The following is a 12500-nucleotide window of genomic DNA, read 5'->3' as shown; positions in this document are numbered from 1 at the left end:
ACAAAACAGACAATTCTAACACAACAGGTTCAGGAACCAAACGTCCGGTATTATACTTCCAGGGGAAAAACCAACTGGAGAGCCCATCTGTGGGGATCTACATGCCGCAAAGCAAAGATCTGCAGGTACTGCTGAAGAAGCAGGGAATCAGAGATATCAGGAAACAACCCAATCAGGGTACAGAAAGTCACAACGGGCAAGACAGCCACCAAGACAAATCTGTAGGGGAACAAGAGAAAACCCAAGATATCTGCAGGGGATCCCAGTGTTAACTGAGAAACAAAGGGTGCATAAGCACGAACCGCTGTAGAAGCAAATCCACACAATAACTCCGCTGGGGAACAACGCCCTGGGGGAGAATGATATCATCCAGGTAGAATCTTACTGCATAAGCAACTCTACTGGGGAAAACTGTCAGCTACTCTCTTGGGAATGAACCACTGAGGGAGGACAGATCAAACAAGTATATTCTGCAATAAACCACTCCGCTTGGGGAGAATATACACAGCAAACTGATCACGAGAAGTAGATTCTGCAATATAAGCCACTCTACTGGGGATCACAGACAGTCAGGAAATTAATCCGTTCACTGGAGGCTAGAGCCATCATCCGACCATGTCGGGGATTGAAAGAGTATTCAACAGGCGAAACTGCCACAACAACTACTCTGCAGACTAAGCTGAGGAAAAGATGATTGAAATACTGGGATACCAACCCAATCAACCACGGAGTAGGAAAATAAATCCTGCTCTGCTGGAGAGAATAACTCTGATGGAGAGATAGCAACAATTCCACAGACGACTTTGCCGGGGAAAGGGTAAGTACCGGGTATCAAACCACTGACCTACCAAGTCTTCAAAAGAAAACAAACGTGCTGAGGAAACAGACAAATCCTGCTGGCACACTGCATGGGGAAAAGCGGTAACATCTCCACTTGCAACTCTGGTGGGGATATTAATAACAGCTCTACTCGCGACTCCGGGGGGAGTATCAATCAATCAGCTATACTCATGACTGTGCTGAGGATGACAAGTAAAGTCTGGGGCAGACGACCCACTGGAGAAAATGACGGGGCACCAAGATGACAAACCATCAACCGCCGAAACTTCACAAGAAAACACCCATGCTAGGGAAAACTGCTGTTGGAGAAAACGAAGTCTTCAACAACACTCACTTGCGACTGTACTGGGGAACAACCCCAACAACAACTCTGTTTGAGGAACAACCTCAACAAAGCTCTGAAGAAAGAAAATACAACCAAACCAGGAATATGAACCAATGTCTTACCTGTTGGAAATCATGCCACCCTCGGGAGAGCACTGAGATATTCTTGAGTATCCTTTCAATTTTGTGAATGTTCACTTTGTTTAGAACAACAAATTTTGAAAAAATTTGATTTGTTTAAAACAATGACATTTTATCAATTTAAAACATGCAAAACATTTGTTGACTTGAAACAAATAAGAGTGTAAATAAACTGGATAAAAAGCTCAAATTGATTTGATAGAATGGTAGTCTGCAAATGGCAAGACTCCATAGATCTGTACAAATTTGAAATCAGTGATATATATTGGAAGAGGGCTACATTGAACATAATGATCCTTTCTCTACCAATTTGAATCTCGATGTATCCGAAGCTTCAGTTGACGACGAATCGAGAATCTTCTGACGAAATGACGACTGATGAACCAGAAAGTCTTGTCAGGATGCAGTTACTTGCCAAATCCCTAATTTTTGCCTAGATTGCCCCAGGGTGAGGTACTCAATCTAGCGGGATGCAAATATATTCTTTTTTTCAAGTCTCTAATTTTTTCCTGGATTACCCTTGCGGGTTCTCCACCGAGACGCTCACTTTTGCCTAAGCCGCCCTTTCGGGTTTTCAACTTAGCGAGCTATTCTGTTTTTTCATTTGTTTTTTTTTTTCATTTGCATATACTTTTTTTTTTAGACAAAGTATCTTTTAACTGCATCTGAATTCACAGGACGAGTGAAATCCTCCCCATCCATTGTTGTAAGCATCAGAGCTCCGCCTGAAAAGGCTCTCTTAACAACATATGGACCCTCGTAGTTTGGAGTCCACTTGCCCCTGGAATCGGGCGCGAAAGACAAAACTTTCTTGAGCACGAGGTCACCTTCTCGGAACACACGAGGCTTGACCTTCTTATCGAATGCTTTCTTCATTCTCTGCTGATATAACTGACCATGACACATGGCAGTCAGCCTCTTCTCTTCAATCAGATTCAACTGGTCATAACGACTCTGAACCCATTCAGCATCAGTCAACTAGGGACTTGAGGGTATAATTTTCTTTTTCTTTTGAAAAATATTTTGGAAAAAAATTTTCCTGATTTTTGATTTTTTCTTATTTTTCACCCTCTTTTCTTCCTTTTTTTGTTTTTTGTTTTTTGTTTTTTTTTTTTTTTTGTTTTTTTTTTTTTTGTAATGCCCCAGTTTGACTGTTCTGCTGATTCTCATGATACAGCTGAATGAGCTTCTTTGTGCTCAAGAAGACGGGTAATCTCGTCAGGAATCCCCTTCAACATCATCTTCCTCTGCCCCAGATACAAGGACTTCAAGATTGGGAGATGGCGTTAGATCATTATGTTCAATGGGTTTAGAAATCCCTGCATAATGATTCTGGATAATGAAAAGCTTTTGTATTTTAAACAAGCAAATCATTGATGCAGATGAAAAATGTTGTTTTATTGTTTTTCATGGTTTTTTTTTTTGTGATCACTGATTTCATGCAAAAAGCAAAAAGTGAAAACAAATGGAAAAACAAATGTTAAACAATGCATTAATTGAATGAAAACATCATTGTATTAAATGCTGCCAACAATGTCATCACTTCTCCTTTTGGCATGAGAGAAGGGTTTCAAACAAAATGAACAAATCACGCTGACTTATGAATGACCGTAGGAACATCCACAGCGACCCAATTGTGGCAGACACCACCAGGAATGATGAAATTGTTCAGATCTTCTGCATCTTCTTCAATGAAAGCAGTATCTTCTTCTTCTGCAGGTTGATCAGCATGGATGAATCCTCCACTTGTGAACAGACCTCGCTCATTGCCCCAGAACCATAGCCAATGCCAGCCCGGGATTGGTTAACCAGGAATAAATCCATCAACAGGAATAAATCCATTAAAAGCACTTAGTCTGGCAAATTCCCCTCTCTGAATTCACAATTCTCTTGCTCAGGATGATCCATCAATCTGGCAGAGATGGCTTTGGTATAATACCGGCGAGGTGCGTCTTCAAAATAAATGAAGATCGCAAGGTCAAACCACAGGACGGGAGACTGGAACAAAACACCTGCTTATGCAAATGATGCATGAAGTGTTTATGCATATGCTTGTTTTTTATATCAAAGGAACCCGAGGGTTTTATTTGCAAACTTTGAAAGATTTAAGCATTTTGATCATACATGAGAATATCTCATCAGATATATCAGGTGAAAAAAAAATTTCCGGTTTTTTCATGTTTTGAAAATTTTTGCAAATAAACTCCTTTGAGTTCCTTGAAAATTTTCTTTTTCTGATGATATGGATGCAGATGAATGCATGAATGTATGAATGCAACAAACACACTCAAGGATCAAACAAAGCATACCAAACAAAGGTCGTGGGAAAGCTCTATGTATCCCTAATATCAATCATCCATTTTGGTGGATTTAGGTTTTCACCTTATCAACACCCAAGTTCCATTGATATTAACGGTACATGAACCGGTTCAGACATTCTTAATATCAACCAGCCGCTTTGATGGATTTTAGGTTTTACACCTGATCCTGGATCCATTGATATTAACAATGTTTGAACGACTCAACCACGAATCACGGGTTTGTTGAGAGTCACGAGCATGGGGTCTCGGTTAAGAACCACCCAAAGGGAGTGTACTAGGGTTTAAACCTGCCAGACATGTTCTATCAGAGGTTCCCACAATCATCGTTCCATCTTTCGAATATTATCGGAGGAACGAATACTCGTATTCCAAGAATATTCTCAAGAGAAACTCTTATGAGTGTAGTATCGCGTAACAATCGTATCAGAACTGACATCTGAACAACCTCCGCACTACGGTCCTAAAAATAGGCCAAGATGGGTTTGGTAAACTAAGGTCCTTGGCTTCTGCGGCACATGATTGAAAGAATAATGCCTAACCACAAATAACTTGTGTGACATTATTAGTTCAACATGACCTCCACCAAGTGAATGGACTCGCAAGTCAACTGGCTAAGGAATACTCCACACCAGTCAACAAGACTATGCCATTCTCCTATCCTAGAGTGCACTCGAGTTCGGGTATAGAACTCATCTCACAGATCACCAAAGCAAACAGCAATTGTATATCAAGCAATTCACACATTACAATCAATACAGTCATCCCAAATTGTACAAAAATATGTCAAATGACAAGTAATAATATAGCACAACAAGGGTGAAAAGTAGGCAATACAACCAGAGATTCTGGTGAGACTATATCCCCAGCAGAGTCGCCACTTTTCTGTAGCGGTGTATTCGTCGCTATATGATTTATTGATTAAACCATAAGCTGAGAGATACATTGAAATTTCGAGTCGCCACCGCACTTTTATTTATCCAAAGGATTGGCTAAAAAGCGAACAAAAGCCTAAGAAGTTTTACACGTAGAAAACTAATAAAAAGATCAGAGAGTCTGGGTAAGGGGTAAATTACGCAATGGGAAGGTGTTAGGCACCCACTACGTCCTAGGTACTCCTAGGGAGCCCTTTTCACACTTGTTGTACTAAATTGTTATTTGTTATGACATAAAGATTGTGCAAACATGATTGGAATGATGAGAAAAGAATGTACATTTTTATTATTTTTGTGTTATTATGTTTGAACGGATGAACCCGCTGCCTACGTACCTTCCATCAAAGGTAAGGATCAAAACGCCGTAGTTCGGCTAAAAGATTTCCAAAAGTTGGTGGATTCAGTTTTAAACACAAGCACTGAGGCTTTTCATTATCAATGGGAGAACACTCGACCAAAAACAACATCCACCATGCGAGGATAGCTTCGACGTACTAGAGGGGTTAGCCCTGTTTTCAGTACGGAAGTCTTACTGTCGACTCACTAAGGATAGGCAAGATTTACATCAACCACAAAGATAATTGAAACCTATGGCTAATGTGAAAAGATTAACAATGGACAGAGCCAAAACAAGTGAGTGAGTGAAGTTAATTGATTGTGATTATGAAAATGGAGTCAAAGTATGATTAAGATTGATTTGAAAGGAGTATTATGAAAATGAGTTTGAAAAAGGTCAAGGACTTGGGTCCAGGTTTTTAGTTAGAAAAGCATGAAGATGTCTGCACAACACTTATGTCAAGTTTGAAAGATAAAGTGTGAAAAGGTTTAGGACATAATGAATGATGAATGGATGAAGGTGGATAGTAAAACTTCTTAGAAGGTTCACTTCTTGAAATTATATGGGAGATGATTCAAGTGTGTGCTTTGGAATGGAAAACAAGTAAAGATAAAATAATCAAACAAATGATACCGGATGCCACTCAATGGTCTTACTCCAATCTCACAAACAAGAGCGGATATCGGATACCAATGGCTGGGTTTACACCAATCTCCTAAAACAGAAATGGATATCAGAGGCCACTCAATGGTCTTACACTAATCTCCTCAAAAAGAAAACAAGAAGGAAATACGGGAATCAACTGCCAACTTGTGGGACTTAGGTTAACTCCACACATGATCATAGGAAAGCAAATGCCAACTTGTGGGTCTTACAATTGCATCCTCTCATAAACAAAGAAGACAAAAACAATGGTATTAGATGCCAATCAGTCTGGGCTTACTCTAACATACACAGTATGATCCTAGGAAAACAAATGCCAACTTGTGGGACTTACACTTGTATCCTCACATACAAACAAACAAAGCAACAAGCAAAGATAAGATGAGTGGCCAATGTGATGGACTTATACTCACTTCCATATCATAGGAACAAATGCCAACTTGTGGGACTTACAATTGTCCTCAATGGGTAAACAACAGTGACAATGTCACACAAACAAAGAGATGATCATGCATTAATGGCAATTGATGATGATAAATGCATAACATACAAGCAAGCAAGTGCATATGAAGCAATCAGTCAATCAATGAATATCAAACAGCACACTCTATAGCCAAGACAAGGGGGCTCACACAAGAGGGTTTGACTTTGAAAGTCCACTGTAATAGGTAAAGGTCGCTCTTAACCTTGCCATTGAGAGGCTAAGGTGAAGCAGATGAAAAGGAGATGAGGGGTGTGCCTCATTGCTTCTATCCCTGATCAGGGAGAGCATATAAGAAAGTGTGGGAGCTCAGAAAGATGGAGCTCTCTCCACATTATTGACTCGATTAGATCTTGGGTTTTTATCTCAATGCTTCAACCATGTAATGGGAGCAAAGAGAGGACACACTGAATAGTGGGGGATAGATTGCTTATCCCTACCTTCCACCAATTGCCTTACTTGAAGGACTTTTCCTGCTTGGGACAATTTTAAACAAACACAGGCATTGCCTCTTAAGGAGGACTTCAGACAGTTTGCCCGGTCAAATAACAGACCGGGTCTCCAGACTACATGAAGAAGAAAGGTTTATACCTCAAAGCAAATGCTAAAAAGCAAAGCAAGCAACTAAAGCAACTAAAGTGTACCTGAAAAAGTCAAACTTATTAGTAAACAAGTCAACAGTTCAAACCAAAAGAAATGGATAAACAACAGTCAACCATAAACAGAGGTGCCAAGGCACAAAGCCAAAGACTCAAGTATGTGAGTCACACCTACAAAACAAAGGGTTAGCACATTATATAATCAAGCTCAAACCAAATTTGTATGGTCTCTTTGAAGCACTATGCTCAACCTGAAACAGATGAACTCAACATAAGCTTAGAAGACCACTAGGACTAGCCTAGGGTCAAAGATGAAAGAAAAAGTCAAGGCAGCAAGGAAAAGTCAACCCAAACCAAGTCTAAACATTCAAGAAGCATTCTCAATTGGATTCATAATTATATCATGCATCATTGTCATTTTGTAAACCAAAGAAGTCAAAACATGGCAAGAGGAAGCACAAGTAGGTCAACAGCAAGACCTCATTCAAAAGTCAACCCAAACAATTTCAAAAATCATGAAATAAATCACATTCAATCCTAACGTATAGCATAGCAAGCATGTCAAATTTCAATGCATTTGGATGAGAGGAAGGCAGTCAATTAAAATCATGAAGTCAAACCAAATTCAAGTAAGCATAATGAAAGTCAACAAACATGGGTCAACTTCAAAAAATCATATCAATTTGAAAACAGAAGAGAAATGAGTGAGGTTAACACCAATGCAAAGCTCAAGATGTCTAGTTATCACATATGAAATTTCATGGTCATACAATATGGTATGAGGATTTCACAAAGGAAATGGCAATGTGTATCACATAAAGTCAACCATTGACTAAGCATGGAAGAAAATTCACAATCAAATGGAAAACAGCATGATTAATTCCAAGAAAATTCATACACAAACTAGACAAGTGATAGATGATTCATGCAAAATTTGGGGTCATTTGGATGTAAGGAAGCATGTGAACAAAAATTGGGAAAATGCATATCATCCATGTAGCACCAAATGTAACACATAACTTCAAAAATTTGCAACTCACAAACCACAAATGGGAAATGCATAAACTCTATATGGAAATGAAGGTGAGTGAGTCTAGTTTCATCACAAAAAATTTCAGGGGCATTGGATACAGCATGAGTATTTCACAAAAGGAATGGCACAATGTATCAATTTGGCATACATGTCAAGAAAATAATTATCAATTAAAATCCAGCCAATGGAAAATTAATTAAAAATCACAATAAAATACTAGACATCCATGTGAACATCATGCAAAAAATTTCAGGATTTTTGGAATTAAAATGAATGAGAAATTGATTTTTGAAGTTGAGTGAAGTTTTGAAGCAAACATGAACAAGTAACATGGACTAGTGGTCAAGCATGGGGTCAACGGTGGCAAAGTTGTAAATACCCGCCTCACTAATTGAAGCTGTGCGTTTTGGGCAAGGCAATTGAAATGTTTTCATTGGCTGTTGCCCAATGAAACAGTAAACTGGCCAATGGAGCTTCATATTTTCTGGTTTTAGAAACCCTAGGGTTTAACAACAGTAATGTTCAAGCAGCCAAGCTCATCAACAATGTTCATCCTCAACCAAAATTCGAATGGCATGGCAATCAGCAAAGCAATAACAATGTTCATGCAATGTGTAAACAGCAACAAACCACAACATTAGTTCATACGAATTTCTGGGCAGGATTTAACAACAGGGCATATGCATCAAGTTCATCATCATCATGTGCTCATCATAAACAACAGCAAGCAAACAGCATGGTATTCAACATGGTATCACCAACATCAACACAAAATCACTTAGCATGGTAAACAGCAAGGTTCATGCAACTTTACACCAAACAAATTCCAAACAAGATTCATGGACAAGCTGGGCAGAGCTAGGGTTTCGAAACAGCATGGTTTCAACATCAATGTTCATCATTCAATCCAAATTCGAATGGCATCAACCAACAAAGCAGACACAAACCATGTGGATTTCTGGACAGATTAAGATAGCAAAACAGCAGGGCATTCATCACTTTAAGCAAAATTCGACCAAGAACAAAAAGCATAGCATTATCAATCAAATGAGCACGACTCAAGAACACCAACATCATGCATCATCAGCCAACAACAAACATAAGCATAATCATGAGAGTTTTCTGGACAGATTAAGATGGCAAAACAGCAGGGCATTCATCACTTTAAGCAAAATTCGACCAAGAACAAAAATCCCAGAAACAACAATCAAGCATACAAATAGCAACATCAAACATCAAACAACCTAAATCCAGCAATGGTCTTCACTGAATCAACAACAAATAAGCAACTCGATGGAAAATAGGTTTGAGCATGCAAAATAAAATCCAGATTTCTCCCTCATGTCACAACCATTTTAAGCATGCTTTAGTTCATTAAAATCAGCTCAAGAAGATCTTTCACAAATATATCATGGCATGGCAAATGATTGAGGTCGAATCACTTACTTGTTTTTGAAGAAAATTGAAAACAGGGCTGCTTTGATGGTTACAAGTGCAAACAGATGCAGGCCCTTAGTTGGTGATGGTATATACTTGATGAAAAGCAGCTTGAGCAAGTCAATTTTCACTTGAAGCAAGAAATGCCATGGCTGTAGCTTTGGAGAAAACAGAATGAGGAAGAGCTTCCAGCTGGGATTCAAGAGTTCAAGATGCTTCACAATGTTGCTCAAATGGTGAAGGAAGCAGGAATGCTCGAGCTCCTTGAAGCTTTGGCTCAGAATTTGCTAAAATGCAAAGATGCAAGAAGGAGAGTATGTGTGTTTTTGTCGTGGCTGCTGTCAAAACTAGGGTTGGAAAATGCTCAGAATGATCTTTATATTGTCTGTTTTAAGTCCACTAATCCGATGCTAAGCTGGTTTAGTTAAGTGGAATCAAAATGCAATTTTTGCTAAACTTGTACAAATGAAGTGGAGGTGTGAAATCTGCGCAAGTTTGGGCCTGATACAGGCTGTACACAGACCTTTGCAAATGCTGTTTGTTGTTTGTTCATGAAATGCTGTACTTGATTTGCTTATATGAAGCCATTTGCAAAATCGCCAAATTATGCACCTTATGTCAAAATGGTAGTAAAATGGTGGTATGAACATGATTTAGGACTTGGAGCAAGTTTCAAATATGATTTAAAACATTTCCCAGTTGGCCAAATTAAGAAAAAGTCAAAGAATCAAAAAGTCAAAGTTTGGTCAAACTTGGTTTTTTAATGAAATAGGTCCAAAAATGCCATTTTGATTGGCAAGGTTTTGATGAATGAAATTTATATTTTTGGAAAGAGGAGGAAAAATGTGGTTTGTAGGAAAAAACCCCACCAAATTTGGCCTTATGGTTCATGAGTTATGGCTCTTTGAAGTTCATAAATTGGTGAAAATGATTTGATCATATCTTGACAACCACACATGGGATTTGAGAGTTCTTGGACTTTTTGAAAATGGGAGAACAAGATCTTCAACTTTCATGTTGGGAAAAAATTCATTTTAAGCTTGTATCATGATGTAAGTTGAGGATCAAGAAGTTTCCATTTTTGGCAGTTGAAATTACAGGTCCACTTTCTATTTTGGGAAAATTTTCTGTTTGACTTGATTTTCTTCCATGATGAGGTTTGACATGATAGATGAGGCTTATATAAGCATGAATGAGCTCCTTCAAATCAATTCTATCCATCAAATCACTGATTAAATCCACAGTTGACCAAGTTTGACTTTTCTAGGGTTTTGGATGACTGAACCACTTCTGATGAATTCCAAACCCTAATTCCTTGAGAACTTGACTTCAAATGATGTCTCAAGTTGTATGAACTCTTGATTATTGATCATGGTGCCCAAATTCTGCAAGAATGGCCACCATCCATTGCTTTGACTGACTGTTGACCATCTTTGACCTAATTGCTGATGATTGCTTCAACTGCAAGCAACAAGGTTAGACTGACAATATTTTTGTACTTTTTGAATGACAAACATATGAAAGCAAAGATATACAAATGCAAAGTATGCTTGGTGATCAAGAAACAACCCACAAGGCAATCTACCCACTAGGAGGGGACAAAGGCATGCAATGATCCTTGAGGCCATGATATGATATGATATGGGCCATGAGGGATCTTAGGGCCCAAAATTGGGGTCTTACAGATGCCCCTATTTAAGGTCATTCTAGCCGGAGAAGTGAAGTTTAGAAATCTTCATCACGACGCGGTAGAATGGGCTTAAATAACAGTAATGAGACAAATTTTGGTCCCTAAGAGACCTCATGATGCAAATGTATGCATGCAAAAGACACAAATTCTGTGGGGAATATGATTCACACAGAAGAAAAGACTATCCATCGGAGTAGTACACTCACCAGGAACAGAGACTCTAACAAGACTCTATGGGGATAATAAAAGAAAAAGAAATGCGTGAACAAGACACGACTCCAAACTGGGGAAAAACAAAACTGACATAACGTGAACAAAACACGACTCTGATTAGGAAAACAGAAAACAGACTAGAGAAACTCACTGGGGAGTGAAGGACTCGTACTGGGGAACAGATTTCCAAAGGAAAATAAATCCATTGGAGAGACACAAGCTGACTCCTGAGGAGAAGCAAAAGAAAACTCCACTGGTGAAGTAACAAGCAAAATGAGATGTTACCAGGCATAAGGGTAACAAAAATCAGGAAAATCTGACTCCACAGGGGGACCGAGGTCATAATAGGGAGCAGAAAGGAGGGAACACCAAGGATACCGGTTATTGGGCATATAATAGGTGACCGACCAAAGCGTGAATTGGATTTCACTTCCAAAACACTCATCATCCTGAAGAGAGCTAGAAAAGCAAACTTGCTTATAGGATGGACATTCAATTCCACAAGGAAAATGAATCTTACTCTGAGGGGAAAACAATAAAAGATCGACCCAAGAGCGAACGAGATATAATATCCATTACCGTCAGAACGTGGATAGAATACTCAGATGAGACATATTATTCATTACCGGCAGACCGTGAATAATATACTCGAAAGGAAAATTATCCTGAACCGGTTACTGGGTTGTTTATAGGATAAAATCCGAAGACGTGAATTGGTTTTCACTTCCAAAACACTCATCATCCGAAAGGAGGGCTTGAAAAAGCAAATCGACTTACAGGATGGACATTCGAATCCACAACGGGAAAACGAATCTTACTCAAATGGGGACACAAACCCAAAGAGTGCATGAGATACAATATCCATTACTGGCAGACCGTGGATAAGATACTCGCATGAGATATATTATCTATTACCGTCAGAACGTAGATAATAAACTCGCATGGTAAGAAACACCAGAGATACCGGTTACTGGGTATATAATAGGTGATCTACCGAAAACGTGAATTGGATTCCACTTCCAAAACACTCATCATCCAAAACACAAACTGGTTAAAGGATGGATATTCGATTCTACAAAGAATACGAATCTTGCTCAGTTGGGGAAAATCAACAAAGGATTCCAACTAAAGAGCGCATGAGATATATTATTCATTACCGGCAGACCGTGAATAATATACTCGAAAGGGAAAGACACCAGAGATACCGGTTACTGGGTATATAATAGGTGACTAACCAAAAAGAGAGACAATCGATACCAAGCATCCGGGTAAACGAAAGACAACTCAAAGGGATAAATTGCAAGCATCCGGCAATTATCCAACAACAAGAATATTCGACTCCACAAAGGGAAATAACGAATCTTACTCGACCGGGGAAACGCAAAAGGCTTCGACTGAAGAGTGCATGAGATATATTATTCATTACCGGCAGACCGTGAATAATATACTCGCATGGAAGATTATCCACAACCGGTTACTGGGTTAATAA

Source organism: Lathyrus oleraceus, unplaced genomic scaffold, assembly GCF_024323335.1.
Source record: "Lathyrus oleraceus cultivar Zhongwan6 unplaced genomic scaffold, CAAS_Psat_ZW6_1.0 chrUn0075, whole genome shotgun sequence".
In the NCBI taxonomy this organism is placed as follows: Eukaryota; Viridiplantae; Streptophyta; class Magnoliopsida; order Fabales; family Fabaceae; genus Lathyrus; species Lathyrus oleraceus.
Note: the sequence above shows the minus strand (reverse complement) of the source record.